Source organism: Lissotriton vulgaris, unplaced genomic scaffold (genome assembly GCF_964263255.1).
Source record: "Lissotriton vulgaris unplaced genomic scaffold, aLisVul1.2 SCAFFOLD_345, whole genome shotgun sequence".
Lineage (NCBI taxonomy): Eukaryota > Metazoa > Chordata > Amphibia > Caudata > Salamandridae > Lissotriton > Lissotriton vulgaris.
The window spans coordinates 742,435-761,358 of NW_028253149.1; positions in this window are offsets into that span (position 1 = coordinate 742,435).

Below are 18,924 nucleotides of genomic sequence, written 5' to 3' on the forward strand. Positions count from 1 at the left end.
TTTTGCCCAAACTCGTATTGACTTGTTTTATTTCTCCCGCAAATTGAAACTTAAAAAGTGGTTTGATACCAAACAACAATCGAATGTGGTCAAAGACACTAGGACACAAAGTAATTTGAATTTGAATGATGTAGAGTTACTTAATATTCTGACATCACAAGAGCACCCTGATAATGATGTTGATTTATCACAGTACGATCTGAGTGGTAATAGTAACCCGCAGAGTGGTTTTAAACCGAAATCAGTATTTTTGCCATTGGTGGAATGTGATGCTATCGATGTTTTCGAAAGGGGTGTATTGAAAGATCTAAAAAAGATGAGGTACTGTCAGATACTGAAAGGCAATAGAAATCTCACACGAGAACAATGGGAAGCATTAGAGAACTTAAAATCAGACACATCCATTGTCATACGTCCCTCCGATAAGGGAGGGAACGTAGTAGTTCTTGACAAAGAGGCATACCTTAAAGAAGGGTTAAGGCAGTTGTCGGACGAGAACTGTTATGCTAAATCGGATAAATCATGTTTTCTAGCATCACAAAAAAAGTATGGTGAAATGTTGAGTGAATGGCAAGCACAGGGACTGTTGGAGTGGGAAGAGTATAACTATTTGAGGTGCCCATACCCACGTATCCCTGTTCTGTACTTGCTACCAAAAGTACACAAATCTCCTACTAATCCACCAGGGAGACCGATTGTGTCATCCATCGGGTCCTTGCTAGAAACAACATCGAATTTTATTGACCATTACTTGAGACCATTTGTCATGAGCTTACCTGCTTACCTCAAGGATACTACACACTTTCTCACCATCATAGACGGTATCCACTGGGAACCCAGTTACATCATGATTACATTAGACGTGTGTAGCTTATACACGTCTATAAAACATGATCTGGGACTCAGAGCAGTAGAACATTTCCTCAAGAGGCGTTCCATTTCCTTTTTGTCCCATTCCAATATGATTTTGAGTATGATAAAATTTTGTTTGGAAAATAATTTTTTTCTGTTTGATGATGTTGTCTACCACCAGCTACAGGGCACAGCGATGGGCACCTGCTTTGCCCCCAGCTATGCCAATTTGGTAATGGGCTGGTGGGAGGAGCAGGTGGCCGCCCAGCTGGAACATCATGATCGCTGTGTCCTGTGGCTTAGGTACATAGACGACATCTTTTTGATTTGGGATGGGGACCTTAACCCTGCTAAAGATTTCGTCAAACTCCTCAACAACAATGAGTATAACCTAGGTTTCACTGAACATATGAGTCAAACTAAGATCGAGTTTTTGGACGTCTTGGTGGAAATTGTTGATAACACCATGAAAACGAAACTGTTTCGCAAAAGTACTGCGGGTAACAGTATTCTGAATGCAGCCAGTTCCCATCCGAGACAACTGATATATAGTATCCCCTATGGCGAGCTCCTTCGCGCCAGGCGCAACTGTAGCTCTAATGAGAATTACCAAATGGAAAAGCAAACCATGATTGAACGCTTCAAAGAGAGAGGGTACAATAGCAAAACCATCAGTGAAGCCTGTGCCAAAGTAGATGCTGTGGATAGGAACAAACTTCTCTACCCTAGCATCGAGGCTCCAGAAGATAAAAACACCCTTCGTTTTATTACGAAATTTTCTGGACAGGCCACACAAGTTCGCAAGGTACTCCAAAAACACTGGCATGTTTTGCTTACTGATGCGATCCTTGAAAAACATCTGAATCAGACACCTCAGATAACTTTCCAGAAAGTAACTCTCTTAGGGATGAACTCAGTCCTAGCTTCATCACAGCTAAGGGGAAATCGAAAACATCAGCTAAAGGTGGTTATACCAGATGCAGGAAATGCAAAGCTTGCAGTAACAGCACAGACTGTAACATCTTACGTATGTCAGGCACAAAGAAAGAACTGACCATCAAAAAGAAACTAAATTGCAACACCATGTACTGTGTATACGCCTTGTTATGTCCATGCGACAAGGCGTACATAGGGAGCACTATACATTGTGCCAAGAAACGTGTCCTTGAACATATCAGGGCAATTAGGCATAATAACAAGCAATATCCAGTTGCGAGACATTTCTTTGAACAGCACTTCCAGAATGAGAAATTGTTGAGGATGGTCGTGATTGATGATGTCCCCAATAACATCCGGGGGGCAATCGCAAGCTAGCACTACGTAAACTGGAATCTAAATATATCATAGACCTTGAGACCATGATACCACAGGGGCTTAATTCCAGTGAAGAATTAGCTATCCACCTACATTAATTATCCCCTGAGTGTGCTGTAACTAACATGTACTAGGATGTGAGTTTCTGAGACTCTGTTGTTTTATCTGCTGCCGTTATGATGTTTATTTTTAATTGTACATATAATATTAGATGATTATAGCAATGTTTTTGTTTGCTCATTTTTTAGGTGGTGGCACATACTCTCTGTTGAAAGTGGTTTGGACTTTGCCTAAATAAGATATTTTTGAGGATTGAGACGTGCAATAACTTGCCCACTGGGGCAAAACCCTCCGTGCCGTTCGATGCTTGGACATTATTATAATTTTGACCCATTGGGGCATCATGCAGTAATACCTATTGAAAATATTATATAATTTGTGCAATTGCAATTCCAACAGACATTCGAAGGCGTAGCACAACTTCAATTGTGTTGTTAATTGTATATATTTGTGACTAGGCTAAAATGGCGGAACCACTATGTATGATTTTTTCACTTTTTTCACTATGGTGTAAGTCCTTTTTTCATGTTTATTCACAAACAGTATATTTAAGTATGGTCACTGTGTAGCTTCTTTAGCGTGATCAAGACGTAAAGTCGAAACGCGTTGCTGTGCAGTTGAATGATTAAACTTTCTGCAATCCATGTGAGGTGTCTGCGGTGATCTTTCTCGAGGAAGGAAGTGCTGGTGTGATATATATATATATATATAAATGTAGAGTTTATAATTATTTTCATTACAAGGATCTTAAGGACAACTAAATCTATCAGTCCTTAATAAAACGGCTACAAAATATTACCGAAATTTCAATGTATTTCATCTTAAACTTATTTTAAAGATAGAATAGTGGACTGCGAACTTTGCACAAATTTAATATTTTGCACATTCACATTGCACTTTTTCTGATTTGCACTAGTACTTTTTCTATAGACATGCAATTAATATCCGCCAAAAATCATGCAATACATAACAATTTATTGATTGTACCTGAATGTAAACTTTGAAATACCTCTTGAATTAAGATATAAGCATGGGTTGAATGTCATGGCCTTGTTATGTTTGGAATTTTAGATAAACAGAGTATGCAAATAACGCCATACGATAAAATCAATGTATAAACACGTTATCGGTAAGACAGTGGAAGCTTTTTGGTACATTTTGTCAATATTTAGATGGCTGAGGAGATTTGCTATTGTATGCTTCACATGATGTTTTAAAATGCATTACTTACAATTTGAATTTCAACTATGACAGTCATGAAATTCAATATATGAATTCATGAGGTTATGTATTTAAACAGTTATACAAATACCTTTGTCTTATCAACAGAAATGAGGTCATATTCATATCTATATTTGTATATGGCGGTAAATATGTTTTCTATGTATATGGTATTTCTTGCACATGTGACACGAATTGATGTGCACCTTTCACTTTAAATAACGGCAACTACGTGTATTCTATGTCATGTGATCAAGGCCTGTAGTGGGCTGAAACGCGTAATGGTGAGACTCTGCACCCTGATGAAATAAAGAAACAAAAGACACATTACCGTGGTCCGTTAAGTTTTTTCCTTCCCAAGGACCAGTGGAGGTGGTTTGGAATATATATATATATATATATATATCACTGAAAAAACCATAGGTTATAGACCATATATAGTTAGGAATTCGCATTTACAAAACCTTATTTTACTCACACAAAACCATTGAAATTCCATATATAGTTAGATGCACTAACTATATATCGCGCACCCGCAATCCACTGCTGATGATGTCACATATTACATCATTCATGACATGGTCAGTGTCATCACTGATGACATCACTGATGACATCTCAAATGACATCACTGATGACATCTCAAATGACATCACTGATGACATCACTGATGACATCTTATTTGACATTACTGATCACATCACTGATGATATCATTCATGTGATAATACGATGAACCTCTTCAGACTCTAATATAACCTTAGATACAATCAGTGTAAACAGACACTCACAGACTGTCACTCATCCATGGAGTTACTCACACACCTAGTCAGTCATGCAAAGAATCAATCACACCTCCATTTCCTCAACTATACAGTTATACAAACTTTACTTATTCAAACGTATACTAACACATATTTACTCTCTTATACAATCCCTGATACAAGTTCACAATGATCCATACAGCCACTCACACATTCACTGGCTCTTATGCACAGTTATTTATATATGTCAACTCTCGCATGTACTGCGTTTTACATATGTACTTACTTTGACATGTAGCACTGAGATATCCATTCACTCACCAATACACTCATGCACACAGTCAACCGCCCATACAGCTGTTTCCACATGCACTTTTGAAACCATACATCTAGTGAATCAACTGCTCACACATCTATGCACAGAGTCATACACCTCCCAGCCACCCACACACACACTCAGTCTCCCATACAAATACTTGGGCAACCAATCAATAACCCATATAGTTACTCATATAGCTACTTATCAACACATGCAACAGTTTACAGAACAACAGACATAATGATGCACAAATTAAGATAGTTTAGTCACTAACCCATGCACTCAGTGAGACACATTTAATCACTCACTCATACAGTCAGTCATGCACCTACTAAATCCTTCATCCAGACACTTATACATCAACTCATACTTCAATATGTAAGACATATTTTAACTTTACAGAAACATACAGTCACTGGATGTTGTCATCAGTGATGTCATCAGTGATGTCATTTGAGATGTCATCAGTTATGTCATCAGTGATGTCACTGACCATGTCATGAATGATGTAATATGTGACATCATCAGCAGTGGATTGCGGGTGCGCGATATATAGTTAGTGCAACTAACTATATATGGAATTTCAATGGTTTTGTGTGAGTAAAATAAGGTTTTGTAAATGCGAATTCCTAACTATATATGGTCTATAACCTATGGTTTTTTCAGTGAATTTTCAAGGTTTTGTAAATGCTAATTCCTAACTATGTATGGTCTATAACCTATGGTTTTTTCAGTGAATTTTCAAGGTTTTGTAAATGCTAATTCCTAACTATATATGGTCTATAACCTATGGTTTTTTCAGTGAATATATATATATACATACATATATAAACATATATCATCTGTATATCTATATAAATACAAACATAAATGCATGCATACATATACTTATATGCATACAGATGCATGTTATTTACATGAAAGTTGAAAAAACACTAATAAAAGCAAAGCTAAAAAGCCACCTCATTACAAACAGAATGGCTTTAACTTAAACGAGGGTGAGATCTATTGCATTTTCAATGCTTGTTTACTTTGGTTCCATCAAGAAGGCATTCAGATGTGTCACACATTTGCCATAAATTCTGAATGTTAGCACTCTAGTTGCACATTAGATCACTGTAGTAAAGCTACTGCTCACCAGGGACGTCTGCTGCTGGTATTCAAAGTGCATGTTTCAGTCTGCATGTCAGAATTTTTTTCATGAAATAGAAGAGGATTTGAGAAGTCACTCAAAATGATCCCTAATTTTTCTTTCTGAAGCAATAATCATACTTTCTATGGCAAAATTAACCCCCTCATGTTGTTCCTTTTTAAATTGAGTGTTTTCAGACTTACCACTTCATTCCAATCAAGATGGCTTCTGGTGTGCCATACTTTTGTCATAAGTAAGACTGTTAGCACTCTAGTTGTTCTTTAGAACACTCTGGGACATTCTGTCATTGGGCTATACTTGGGGTACATCTGGGTGATATTTGGGCTACATTTAGGCTCTTTTGTCTCTGGTGGCCATCTTGGGAGCCTGTATGTCAGATTTTTTTAATGAAATTGAAGTGGGTTTGAGAAGTCACTCAAAATGTGCCCTAATTTTTCTTTCTGCAGCACTAATCATAATTCATATGGCAGAATATACCCCCTCATTTTGTTCCTTTTTAAATTAAATGTTTTAAGAGTTACCACTTTATTCCAATCAAGATGGCTTCAGGTGTGCCATACCTTTGTAATAAGTAGGACTGTTGGCGCTCTAGTTGTTCTTTAGAACACTCTGGGACATTCTGTCATTGGGCTATACTTGGGCTACATCTGGGTGATATTTGGGCTACATTTGGGCTCTTTTGTCTCTGGTGGCCATTTTGGGAGACTGCATGTCAGAATTTTTTAATGAAATAGAAGAGGATTTGAAAAGTCACTCAAAATGTGCCCTAATTTCTCTTTCTGCAGCACTAATAATACCTTCTATTGCATAATATACCCCCTCATTTTGTTCCTTTTTAAATTAAATGTTTTAGGAGTTACCACTTTATTCCCATCACGATGGCTCCAGGTGTGCTATACCTTTGTAATAAGTAGGACTGTTAGCGCTCTAGTTGTTCTTTAGAACACTCTGGGACATTCTGTCATTGGGCTATACTTGGGCTACATCTGGGTGATATTTGGGCTACATTTGGGCTCTTTTGTCTCTGGTGGCCATTTTGGGAGACTGCATGTCAGAATGTTTTAATGAAATAGAAAAGGATTTGAGAAGTCACTCAAAATGTGCCATAATTTTTCATTCTGCAGCACTAATCATACTTTCTATGGCAAAATATACCCCCTCATGTTGTTTCTTTTTAAATTAAATGTTTTAAGAGTTACCACTTTATTCCAATCAAGATGGCTTCAGGTGTGCCATACCTTTGTAATAAGTAGGACTGTTAGCGCTCTAGTTGTTCTTTAGAACACTCTGGGACATTCTGTCATTGGGCTATACTTGGGCTACATCTGGGTGATATTTGGGCTACATTTGGGCTCTTTTGTCTCTGGTGGCCATTTTGGGAGACTGCATGTCAGAATGTTTTAATGAAATAGAAAAGGATTTGAGAAGTCACTCAAAATGTGCCCTAATTTTTCATTCTGCAGCACTAATCATACTTTCTATGGCAAAATATACCCCCTCATGTTGTTTCTTTTTAAATTAAATGTTTTAAGAGTTACCACTTTATTCCAATCAAGATGGCTTCAGGTGTGCCATACCTTTGTAATAAGTAGGACTGTTAGCGCTCTAGTTGTTCTTTAGAACACTCTAGGAGGCTGCAGTAGAACACAAAGGAATCAACTGACAGTCTCTGTCCTTGTTGGATGTACATGTTTTACTGAGAATGTCAGACTTCATTTTCACATGACTGAGAAAGATAATGTGAATTTACAGAAAATATGCTTTCAGTTTAGCTTATAGATCCCCTTCCAAACCACTGTGGGAAAATCATGAGATATTAGTTTTCTTTCAAACAATATTCATGATATCACAGCAGAAGGTTTTTTCACATGGTAAAATCACCTTAGAACCCACCACAATTCCTAAAACGAGTATGGTACCATCAACAAATGATTTATAATGTAACTAAAGTCCTAAAACCCTCTATTAACTACAATGCTTTTTAATGAGGTGCTATCATGTATATTGGTCCCAAGATGGCTGCCAACACTTCTTGGATGAAGTGCTGACAGCCAATCAGATCAGATGTGTGGTTAGGCTCCGCCCAGATATATATCTTTTTTTGAACCTAAATTACTCAAAATCCACTGGAGCACATATATTGAGACCTAGCAAAGGCACATCGGGCTAACAGTCCCTACAATTTTGCCAAGTTTCGTGCAAATCCATTCAGCCGTTCGAGCTAAAAGTGAGGCCAACCGCCCTTTGGAAATTAACATGGGAAAAACGCGTTTTGGGACCCCCCTTTTTTCTCGGCACCCCCTTGATGAAACCCCCCCAAATTGTCAGGGGCTGCTCAGAAACAAAATGTTCCATTTTCCTGAAAATTTCAGCCAATTCCGTCCACAAACGCCAAAGTTATTAAACATAGAATTTTCAAAAATCCCATAGAGAAAAAATCCTAACTATATATACCTACTGGCGACCGCCAGTAGGTAATATATATATATATATATATTCACCAAAAACCTCCATGCAGGAAGAAGAGGAGGCCACTCGGGGAATCTGTTAGGAGGCACTTTAATTGGACAGCTTGGCATTATGCATTTCGGAAAAAATATGCCTTCCTCAGACGCCGCTGCTTCCAGGTTGAGGTCCCAGCCCCACCTTAAAATTCTCCTGCACACCTCCCATTGGTGGGGGAACTCCTTACCCCAGGTCACATGCTCGCACACCTGATACAGCACGGCAGGGACTGCACCTCCCAGAGTTCACCTTTGCCTGGTAAGTGTTGCGTGGGGGGAATCAAGATGTTGATTTCCAAAGTTGGATGAGTGCTGTGCAGGACAAGTGGGAAGTTACCAATATTTGCAAGTCCCGGTTGTTGTGATGTCCAGGTGCCCCCTCGAGTCCCCTTCACGTTCCAGCCCCCAAATCCAAGTGATTATCAGTTCCGCAGATGTCCTACAATATCGCTAAAATGAATGTTTTATAAACAACACAACTCTCGCATGTACTGCGTTTTACATATGTACTTACTTTGACATGTAGCACTGAGATATCCATTCACTCACCAATACACTCATGCACACAGTCAACCGCCCATACAGCTGTTTCCACATGCACTTTTGAAACCATACATCTAGTGAATCAACTGCTCACACATCTATGCACAGAGTCATACACCTCCCAGCCACCCACACACACACTCAGTCTCCCATACAAATACTTGGGCAACCAATCAATAACCCATATAGTTACTCATATAGCTACTTATCAACACATGCAACAGTTTACAGAACAACAGACATAATGATGCACAAATTAAGATAGTTTAGTCACTAACCCATGCACTCAGTGAGACACATTTAATCACTCACTCATACAGTCAGTCATGCACCTACTAAATCCTTCATCCAGACACTTATACATCAACTCATACTTCAATATGTAAGACATATTTTAACTTTACAGAAACATACAGTCACTGGATGTTGTCATCAGTGATGTCATCAGTGATGTCATTTGAGATGTCATCAGTTATGTCATCAGTGATGTCACTGACCATGTCATGAATGATGTAATATGTGACATCATCAGCAGTGGATTGCGGGTGCGCGATATATAGTTAGTGCAACTAACTATATATGGAATTTCAATGGTTTTGTGTGAGTAAAATAAGGTTTTGTAAATGCGAATTCCTAACTATATATGGTCTATAACCTATGGTTTTTTCAGTGAATTTTCAAGGTTTTGTAAATGCTAATTCCTAACTATGTATGGTCTATAACCTATGGTTTTTTCAGTGAATTTTCAAGGTTTTGTAAATGCTAATTCCTAACTATATATGGTCTATAACCTATGGTTTTTTCAGTGAATATATATATATACATACATATATAAACATATATCATCTGTATATCTATATAAATACAAACATAAATGCATGCATACATATACTTATATGCATACAGATGCATGTTATTTACATGAAAGTTGAAAAAACACTAATAAAAGCAAAGCTAAAAAGCCACCTCATTACAAACAGAATGGCTTTAACTTAAACGAGGGTGAGATCTATTGCATTTTCAATGCTTGTTTACTTTGGTTCCATCAAGAAGGCATTCAGATGTGTCACACATTTGCCATAAATTCTGAATGTTAGCACTCTAGTTGCACATTAGATCACTGTAGTAAAGCTACTGCTCACCAGGGACGTCTGCTGCTGGTATTCAAAGTGCATGTTTCAGTCTGCATGTCAGAATTTTTTTCATGAAATAGAAGAGGATTTGAGAAGTCACTCAAAATGATCCCTAATTTTTCTTTCTGAAGCAATAATCATACTTTCTATGGCAAAATTAACCCCCTCATGTTGTTCCTTTTTAAATTGAGTGTTTTCAGACTTACCACTTCATTCCAATCAAGATGGCTTCTGGTGTGCCATACTTTTGTCATAAGTAAGACTGTTAGCGCTCTAGTTGTTCTTTAGAACACTCTGGGACATTCTGTCATTGGGCTATACTTGGGGTACATCTGGGTGATATTTGGGCTACATTTAGGCTCTTTTGTCTCTGGTGGCCATCTTGGGAGCCTGTATGTCAGATTTTTTTAATGAAATTGAAGTGGGTTTGAGAAGTCACTCAAAATGTGCCCTAATTTTTCTTTCTGCAGCACTAATCATAATTCATATGGCAGAATATACCCCCTCATTTTGTTCCTTTTTAAATTAAATGTTTTAAGAGTTACCACTTTATTCCAATCAAGATGGCTTCAGGTGTGCCATACCTTTGTAATAAGTAGGACTGTTGGCGCTCTAGTTGTTCTTTAGAACACTCTGGGACATTCTGTCATTGGGCTATACTTGGGCTACATCTGGGTGATATTTGGGCTACATTTGGGCTCTTTTGTCTCTGGTGGCCATTTTGGGAGACTGCATGTCAGAATTTTTTAATGAAATAGAAGAGGATTTGAAAAGTCACTCAAAATGTGCCCTAATTTCTCTTTCTGCAGCACTAATAATACCTTCTATTGCATAATATACCCCCTCATTTTGTTCCTTTTTAAATTAAATGTTTTAGGAGTTACCACTTTATTCCCATCACGATGGCTCCAGGTGTGCTATACCTTTGTAATAAGTAGGACTGTTAGCGCTCTAGTTGTTCTTTAGAACACTCTGGGACATTCTGTCATTGGGCTATACTTGGGCTACATCTGGGTGATATTTGGGCTACATTTGGGCTCTTTTGTCTCTGGTGGCCATTTTGGGAGACTGCATGTCAGAATGTTTTAATGAAATAGAAAAGGATTTGAGAAGTCACTCAAAATGTGCCATAATTTTTCATTCTGCAGCACTAATCATACTTTCTATGGCAAAATATACCCCCTCATGTTGTTTCTTTTTAAATTAAATGTTTTAAGAGTTACCACTTTATTCCAATCAAGATGGCTTCAGGTGTGCCATACCTTTGTAATAAGTAGGACTGTTAGCGCTCTAGTTGTTCTTTAGAACACTCTGGGACATTCTGTCATTGGGCTATACTTGGGCTACATCTGGGTGATATTTGGGCTACATTTGGGCTCTTTTGTCTCTGGTGGCCATTTTGGGAGACTGCATGTCAGAATGTTTTAATGAAATAGAAAAGGATTTGAGAAGTCACTCAAAATGTGCCCTAATTTTTCATTCTGCAGCACTAATCATACTTTCTATGGCAAAATATACCCCCTCATGTTGTTTCTTTTTAAATTAAATGTTTTAAGAGTTACCACTTTATTCCAATCAAGATGGCTTCAGGTGTGCCATACCTTTGTAATAAGTAGGACTGTTAGCGCTCTAGTTGTTCTTTAGAACACTCTAGGAGGCTGCAGTAGAACACAAAGGAATCAACTGACAGTCTCTGTCCTTGTTGGATGTACATGTTTTACTGAGAATGTCAGACTTCATTTTCACATGACTGAGAAAGATAATGTGAATTTACAGAAAATATGCTTTCAGTTTAGCTTATAGATCCCCTTCCAAACCACTGTGGGAAAATCATGAGATATTAGTTTTCTTTCAAACAATATTCATGATATCACAGCAGAAGGTTTTTTCACATGGTAAAATCACCTTAGAACCCACCACAATTCCTAAAACGAGTATGGTACCATCAACAAATGATTTATAATGTAACTAAAGTCCTAAAACCCTCTATTAACTACAATGCTTTTTAATGAGGTGCTATCATGTATATTGGTCCCAAGATGGCTGCCAACACTTCTTGGATGAAGTGCTGACAGCCAATCAGATCAGATGTGTGGTTAGGCTCCGCCCAGATATATATCTTTTTTTGAACCTAAATTACTCAAAATCCACTGGAGCACATATATTGAGACCTAGCAAAGGCACATCGGGCTAACAGTCCCTACAATTTTGCCAAGTTTCGTGCAAATCCATTCAGCCGTTCGAGCTAAAAGTGAGGCCAACCGCCCTTTGGAAATTAACATGGGAAAAACGCGTTTTGGGACCCCCCTTTTTTCTCGGCACCCCCTTGATGAAACCCCCCCAAATTGTCAGGGGCTGCTCAGAAACAAAATGTTCCATTTTCCTGAAAATTTCAGCCAATTCCGTCCACAAACGCCAAAGTTATTAAACATAGAATTTTCAAAAATCCCATAGAGAAAAAATCCTAACTATATATACCTACTGGCGACCGCCAGTAGGTAATATATATATATATATATATCTGCTCTGAATTTGCACCAATTCCATGCACTCACGTGTGGGTGCTTCCAAGCGGGTGATGCTACCGCAAAAATATCTGCTCCTAACTTCGTGTCCCTGGTACACAAAGAAAAGCACTCGTGGTGGAGAGTCCCAAGATTTTATTTTCGGGCTTACGGTGTCCAGACGCATTTTGGCTGACGCCTTTTTCGATGGGCGAAAAAGGCATCAGCCGAAACACGTCTGGACACCGTGAGCCCCGAAAATAAAATCTTGGGACTCGCCACCACGAGTGCTTTTCTTTGTGTATCAGTGACACGAAGTTGGGAGCATATATGAGTGATGTCACTGATCATGTCATGAGTGATGTAATATGTGACGTCATCAGCAGTGCATTGCAGGTGCGCAAGTTATAGTGAGTCCAACTAACTATAATGTGGGAATTTCAATGGTTTTATGTCAGTAAAATTTCCAGCTAACTATAACTGGTGTGAATTTAATAGGTTTTTTAAATGCTAATTCCTAACTATAACTGGTGTGAAACATGTGGTCTTTTCAGTGAATTTCATAGGTTTTTTTAGTAGCAAATTTCTATAGCTATGAAATATAATATTTTTTTAATGAATCCTATATTGTATATTTATGTAATACAATTTTTTACATGTATATTCTTCATTTTTATTTATTTATTTTTTTGCCCTGGAGCGCTCCCGGTGCGTGTCCCGGTGAGCGCACCAGTAAGCACAGTCTAGCGGCGCACCCCGGGGCGCGTACCGGTGAGCGTAGCCGCGTCCACGTGATACGCACGGTGTAAGCGCACCCAGAAGCATCCACGCGCAGACGAACGCGCTACGTAAGCGCCGCCGGGCGCGCCCCCAGGCGCGCACCGGGGCACGTAGCGTAAGCGCGTCGGGTCATGTGACCTGAAAATAACACTTTTCATTGGTTCAGAACAGTTTTGGTTTCCAAATGATGAAAGCCCGGCTCATGTGACCTGTAAATAACACTTTTCATTGGTTCAGAGCAGTTTTGTTTTCCAAATGATGAAAGCCCCCACCTTTTTTCCTCATTCTCACTTTATTCTTTGAGTGAGGAAGACCTGCTTCTATTGATAGAGAAATGGCTACAGTAGCAGCAGCCGCTGGAGCATCTGTACCACCACCACCACCACAAGGAACATCACATTGGTGGTGAAGAGGAAGAGGAGGAGGAGGAGAGAAGGCAGTTCCTGCCTGCAGACAATCCCCCATATAAACCTAAGGAGCACTTTATATGGGAGTTTTTTAAAATCCCAAGGGGTTTCAAAAAAGTTAATGCTGCAAAGGTGACCTGTCTCATCTGTGGCGCTGAACTTTCCTGGGGAAACCCTGCAAAAAAATATTCATTTGGGAATCACACAATGCTACGCCACATGCAATAACTATTCTGCAGCAGAGGTCAGAGAACTGACCAAAAACCCTCCCCAATCTTCTCCGAGCACCTCTAAACAACCCACTCCACCGGGTCCTGAAACTAGAGAGATGGTCCCATGCATCCAACGCCAGTTTGGAGACTACAAGATTACTTGTATATTTTGTGGGACTACCATTTCTTATGGGGAGCAGAGCATCAAACGTATAAACTGTGCTGGAGACAACCACCGGTGCCGAAAGAAGCCTTAATTTTTTCCTGTTTTTTTTTGCTCCAGTTGAGCTGTTTACAATTCCCTATTTTTTGTTTGCCCCCATAAAAAATAAAAAAAATATATAAAACTGTTCATGAAAGCCAAAAAAAGTATAAAATGTTCCAAAAAACAAAAAAAATATAAAACAACAAAAAGAAGAAAAAAAACAGTTCTTTTTAGAACTACCTCCAATTTATAAAAAAAGGCTACATTTTTTTAAAACTCTGTCATTCTTTTTTCCCCATGGTACGCTCCCCGGTCCGCTCCCTGGTGCGCGTACCGGGCGCACGCCCCGAGCAAATCGAATTTTTTTGGTTGCCCCGCTAGGCCCTTTTATGGCCCCCACATCAAACCAAGGGGGTCAAGGGGGGGTCTATCCTGCCCCCTTTCGGTCATTTCCCTCTTTGTTTTTGCCACCTCATGTGTCTCGATCCTACCGAGACACAAGATGGCGGCCGCTCCGGACTGTTTGGAATGTTTACAGACACCCGAGAGCCAATCAGCTTTCCGCGCGCGAACTCGCGTACCGCGCTGGTTCGCGCCCCGGTGAGCATACCGGGGCGCTCTTATAGATATATATATTTTTTTGAACCTAAATTACTCAAAATCCACTGGAGCACATATCTTGAGACATAGCAAAGGCACATCGGGCTACCAGTCCCTACAATTTTGCCAAGTTTCGTGGAAATCCACTCAGCCGTTCGGGCTAAAAGTGAGGTCGACAGCCCTATGGAAATTAACATGGGGAAAACACGTTTTAGGACCCCCCTTTTTTCTCGGCCCCCGCTTGACGAATCCCCCCAAAACTTTCAGGCAAGGACCGGAGCGCCGCGAGGCAAATTTGAGGACATTTTCAGGCAGATTCCTCAACCGGCGCTAAAGTTATTCCCAATAGAATGTTGCGATTTTCCTATTGAAAATAATCCTAACTATAACTACCTACTGGCGACCGCCAGTAGGTAATATATCTATATATCTATATATATATATATATATATATTACCTACTGGCGGTCGCCAGTAGGTATATATAGTTAGGATTTTTTCTCTATGGGATTTTTGAAAATTCTATGTCTAATAACTTTGGCGTTTGTGGACGGAATTGGCTGAAATTTTCAGGAAAATGGAACATTTTGTTTCTGAGCAGCCCCTGACAATTTGGGGGGGTTTCATCAAGGGGGGGCCGAGAAAAAAGGGGGGTCCCAAAACACGTTTTTCCCATGTTAATTTCCATAGGGCGGTTGGCCTCACTTTTAGCTCGAACGGCTGAATGGATTTGCACGAAACTTGGCAAAATTGTAGGGACTGTTAGCCCGATGTGCCTTTGCTAGGTCTCAATATATGTGCTCCAGTGGATTTTGAGTAATTTAGGTTCAAAAAAAGATATATATCTGGGCGGAGCCTAACCACACATCTGATCTGATTGGCTGTCAGCACTTCATCCAAGAAGTGTTGGCAGCCATCTTGGGACCAATATACATGATAGCACCTCATTAAAAAGCATTGTAGTTAATAGAGGGTTTTAGGACTTTAGTTACATTATAAATCATTTGTTGATGGTACCATACTCGTTTTAGGAATTGTGGTGGGTTCTAAGGTGATTTTACCATGTGAAAAAACCTTCTGCTGTGATATCATGAATATTGTTTGAAAGAAAACTAATATCTCATGATTTTCCCACAGTGGTTTGGAAGGGGATATATAAGCTAAACTGAAAGCATATTTTCTGTAAATTCACATTATCTTTCTCAGTCATGTGAAAATGAAGTCTGACATTCTCAGTAAAACATAAACATCCAACAAGGACAGAGACTGTCAGTTGATTCCTTTGTGTTCTACTGCAGCCTCCTAGAGTGTTCTAAAGAACAACTAGAGCGCTAACAGTCCTACTTATTACAAAGGTATGGCACACCTGAAGCCATCTTGATTGGAATAAAGTGGTAACTCTTAAAACATTTAATTTAAAAAGAAACAACATGAGGGGGTATATTTTGCCATAGAAAGTATGATTAGTGCTGCACAATGAAAAATTAGGGCACATTTTGAGTGACTTCTCAAATCCTTTTCTATTTCATTAAAACATTCTGACATGCAGTCTCCCAAAATGGCCACCAGAGACAAAAGAGCCCAAATGTAGCCCAAATATCACCCAGATGTAGCCCAAGTATAGCCCAATGACAGAATGTCCCAGAGTGTTCTAAAGAACAACTAGAGCGCTAACAGTCCTACTTATTACAAAGGTATGGCACACCTGAAGCCATCTTGATTGGAATAAAGTGGTAACTCTTAAAACATTTAATTTAAAAAGAAACAACATGAGGGGGTATATTTTGCCATAGAAAGTATGATTAGTGCTGCAGAATGAAAAATTAGGGCACATTTTGAGTGACTTCTCAAATCCTTTTCTATTTCATTAAAACATTCTGACATGCAGTCTCCCAAAATGGCCACCAGAGACAAAAGAGCCCAAATGTAGCCCAAATATCACCCAGATGTAGCCCAAGTATAGCCCAATGACAGAATGTCCCAGAGTGTTCTAAAGAACAACTAGAGCGCTAACAGTCCTACTTATTACAAAGGTATGGCTCACCTGAAGCCATCTTGATTGGAATAAAGTGGTAACTCTTAAAACATTTAATTTAAAAAGAAACAACATGAGGGGGTATATTTTGCCATAGAAAGTATGATTAGTGCTGCAGAATGAAAAATTAGGGCACATTTTGAGTGACTTCTCAAATCCTTTTCTATTTCATTAAAACATTCTGACATGCAGTCTCCCAAAATGGCCACCAGAGACAAAAGAGCCCAAATGTAGCCCAAATATCACCCAGATGTAGCCCAAGTATAGCCCAATGACAGAATGTCCCAGAGTGTTCTAAAGAACAACTAGAGCGCTAACAGTCCTACTTATTACAAAGGTATAGCACACCTGGAGCCATCGTGATGGGAATAAAGTGGTAACTCTTAAAACATTTAATTTAAAAAGGAACAAAATGAGGGGGTATATTATGCAATAGAAGGTATTATTAGTGCTGCAGAAAGAAAAATCAGAGCACATTTTGAGTGACTTTTCAAATCCTCTTCTATTTCATTAAAAAATTCTGACATGCAGTCTCCCAAAATGGCCACCAGAGACAAAAGAGCCCAAATGTAGCCCAAATATCACCCAGATGTAGCCCAAGTATAGCCCAATGACAGAATGTCCCAGAGTGTTCTAAAGAACAACTAGAGCGCTAACAGTCCTACTTATTACAAAGGTATGGCACACCTGAAGCCATCTTGATTGGAATAAAGTGGTAACTCTTAAAACATTTAATTTAAAAAGGAACAAAATGAGGGGGTATATTTTGCCATATGAATTATGATTAGTGCTGCAGAAAGAAAAATTAGGGCACATTTTGAGTGACTTCTCAAACCCTCTTCAATTTCATTAAAAAATTCTGACATACAGTCTCCCAAGATGGCCACCAGAGACAAAAGAGCCTAAATGTAGCCCAAATATCACCCAGATGTACCCCAAGTACAGCCCAATGACAGAATGTCCCAGAGTGTTCTAAAGAACAACTAGAGCGCTAACAGTCTAACTTATGACAAAAGTATGGCACACCAGAAGCCATCTTGATTGGAATGAAGTGGTAAGTCTGAAAACACTCAATTTAAAAAGGAACAACATGAGGGGGTTAATTTTGCCATAGAAAGTATGATTAGTGCTTCAGAAAGAAGAATTAGGGATCATTTTGAGTGACTTCTCAAATCCTCTTCTATTTCATTAAAAAAATTCTGACATGCAGACTGAAACATGCACTTTGAATACCAGCAGCAGACGTCCCTGGTGAGCAGTAGCTTTACTACAGTGATCTAATGTGCAACTAGAGTGCTAACATTCAGAATTTATGGCAAATGTGTGACACATCTGAATGCCTTCTTGATGGAACCAAAGTAAACAAGCATTGAAAATGCAATAGATCTCGCCCTCGTTTAAGTTTATAGCCATTCTGTTTGTAATGAGGTGGCTTTTTAGCTTTGCTTTTATTAGTGTTTTTTCAACTTTCATGTAAATAACATGCATCTGTATGCATATAAGTATATGTATGCATGCATTTATGTTTGTATTTATATAGATATACAGATGATATATGTTTATATATGTATGTATATATATATATTCACTGAAAAAACCATAGGCTATAGACCATATATAGTTAGGAATTAGCATTTACAAAACCTTGAAAATTCACTGAAAAAACCATAGGTTATAGACCATATATAGTTAGGAATTAGCATTTACAAAACCTTGAAAATTCACTGAAAAAACCATAGGTTATAGACCATATATAGTTAGGAATTCGCATTTACAAAACCTTATTTTACTCACACAAAACCATTGAAATTCCATATATAGTTAGTTGCACTAACTATATATCGCGCACCCGCAATCCACTGCTGATGATGTCACATATTACATCATTCATGACATGGTCAGTGACATCACTGATGACATCACTGATGACATCTCAAATGACATCACTGATGACATCTCATTTGACATTACTGATCACATCACTGATGATATCATTCATGTGATAATACGATGAACCTCTTCAGACTCTAATATAACCTTAGATACAATCAGTGTAAACAGACACTCACAGACTGTCACTCATCCATGGAGTTACTCACACACCTAGTCAGTCATGCAAAGAATCAATCACACCTCCATTTCCTCAACTATACAGTTATACAAACTTTACTTATTCAAACATATACTAACACATATTTACTCTCTTATACAATCCCTGATACAAGTTCACAATGATCCATACAGCCACTCACACATTCACTGGCTCTTATGCACAGTTATTTATATATGCCAACTCTCACATGTACTGTGTTTTACATATG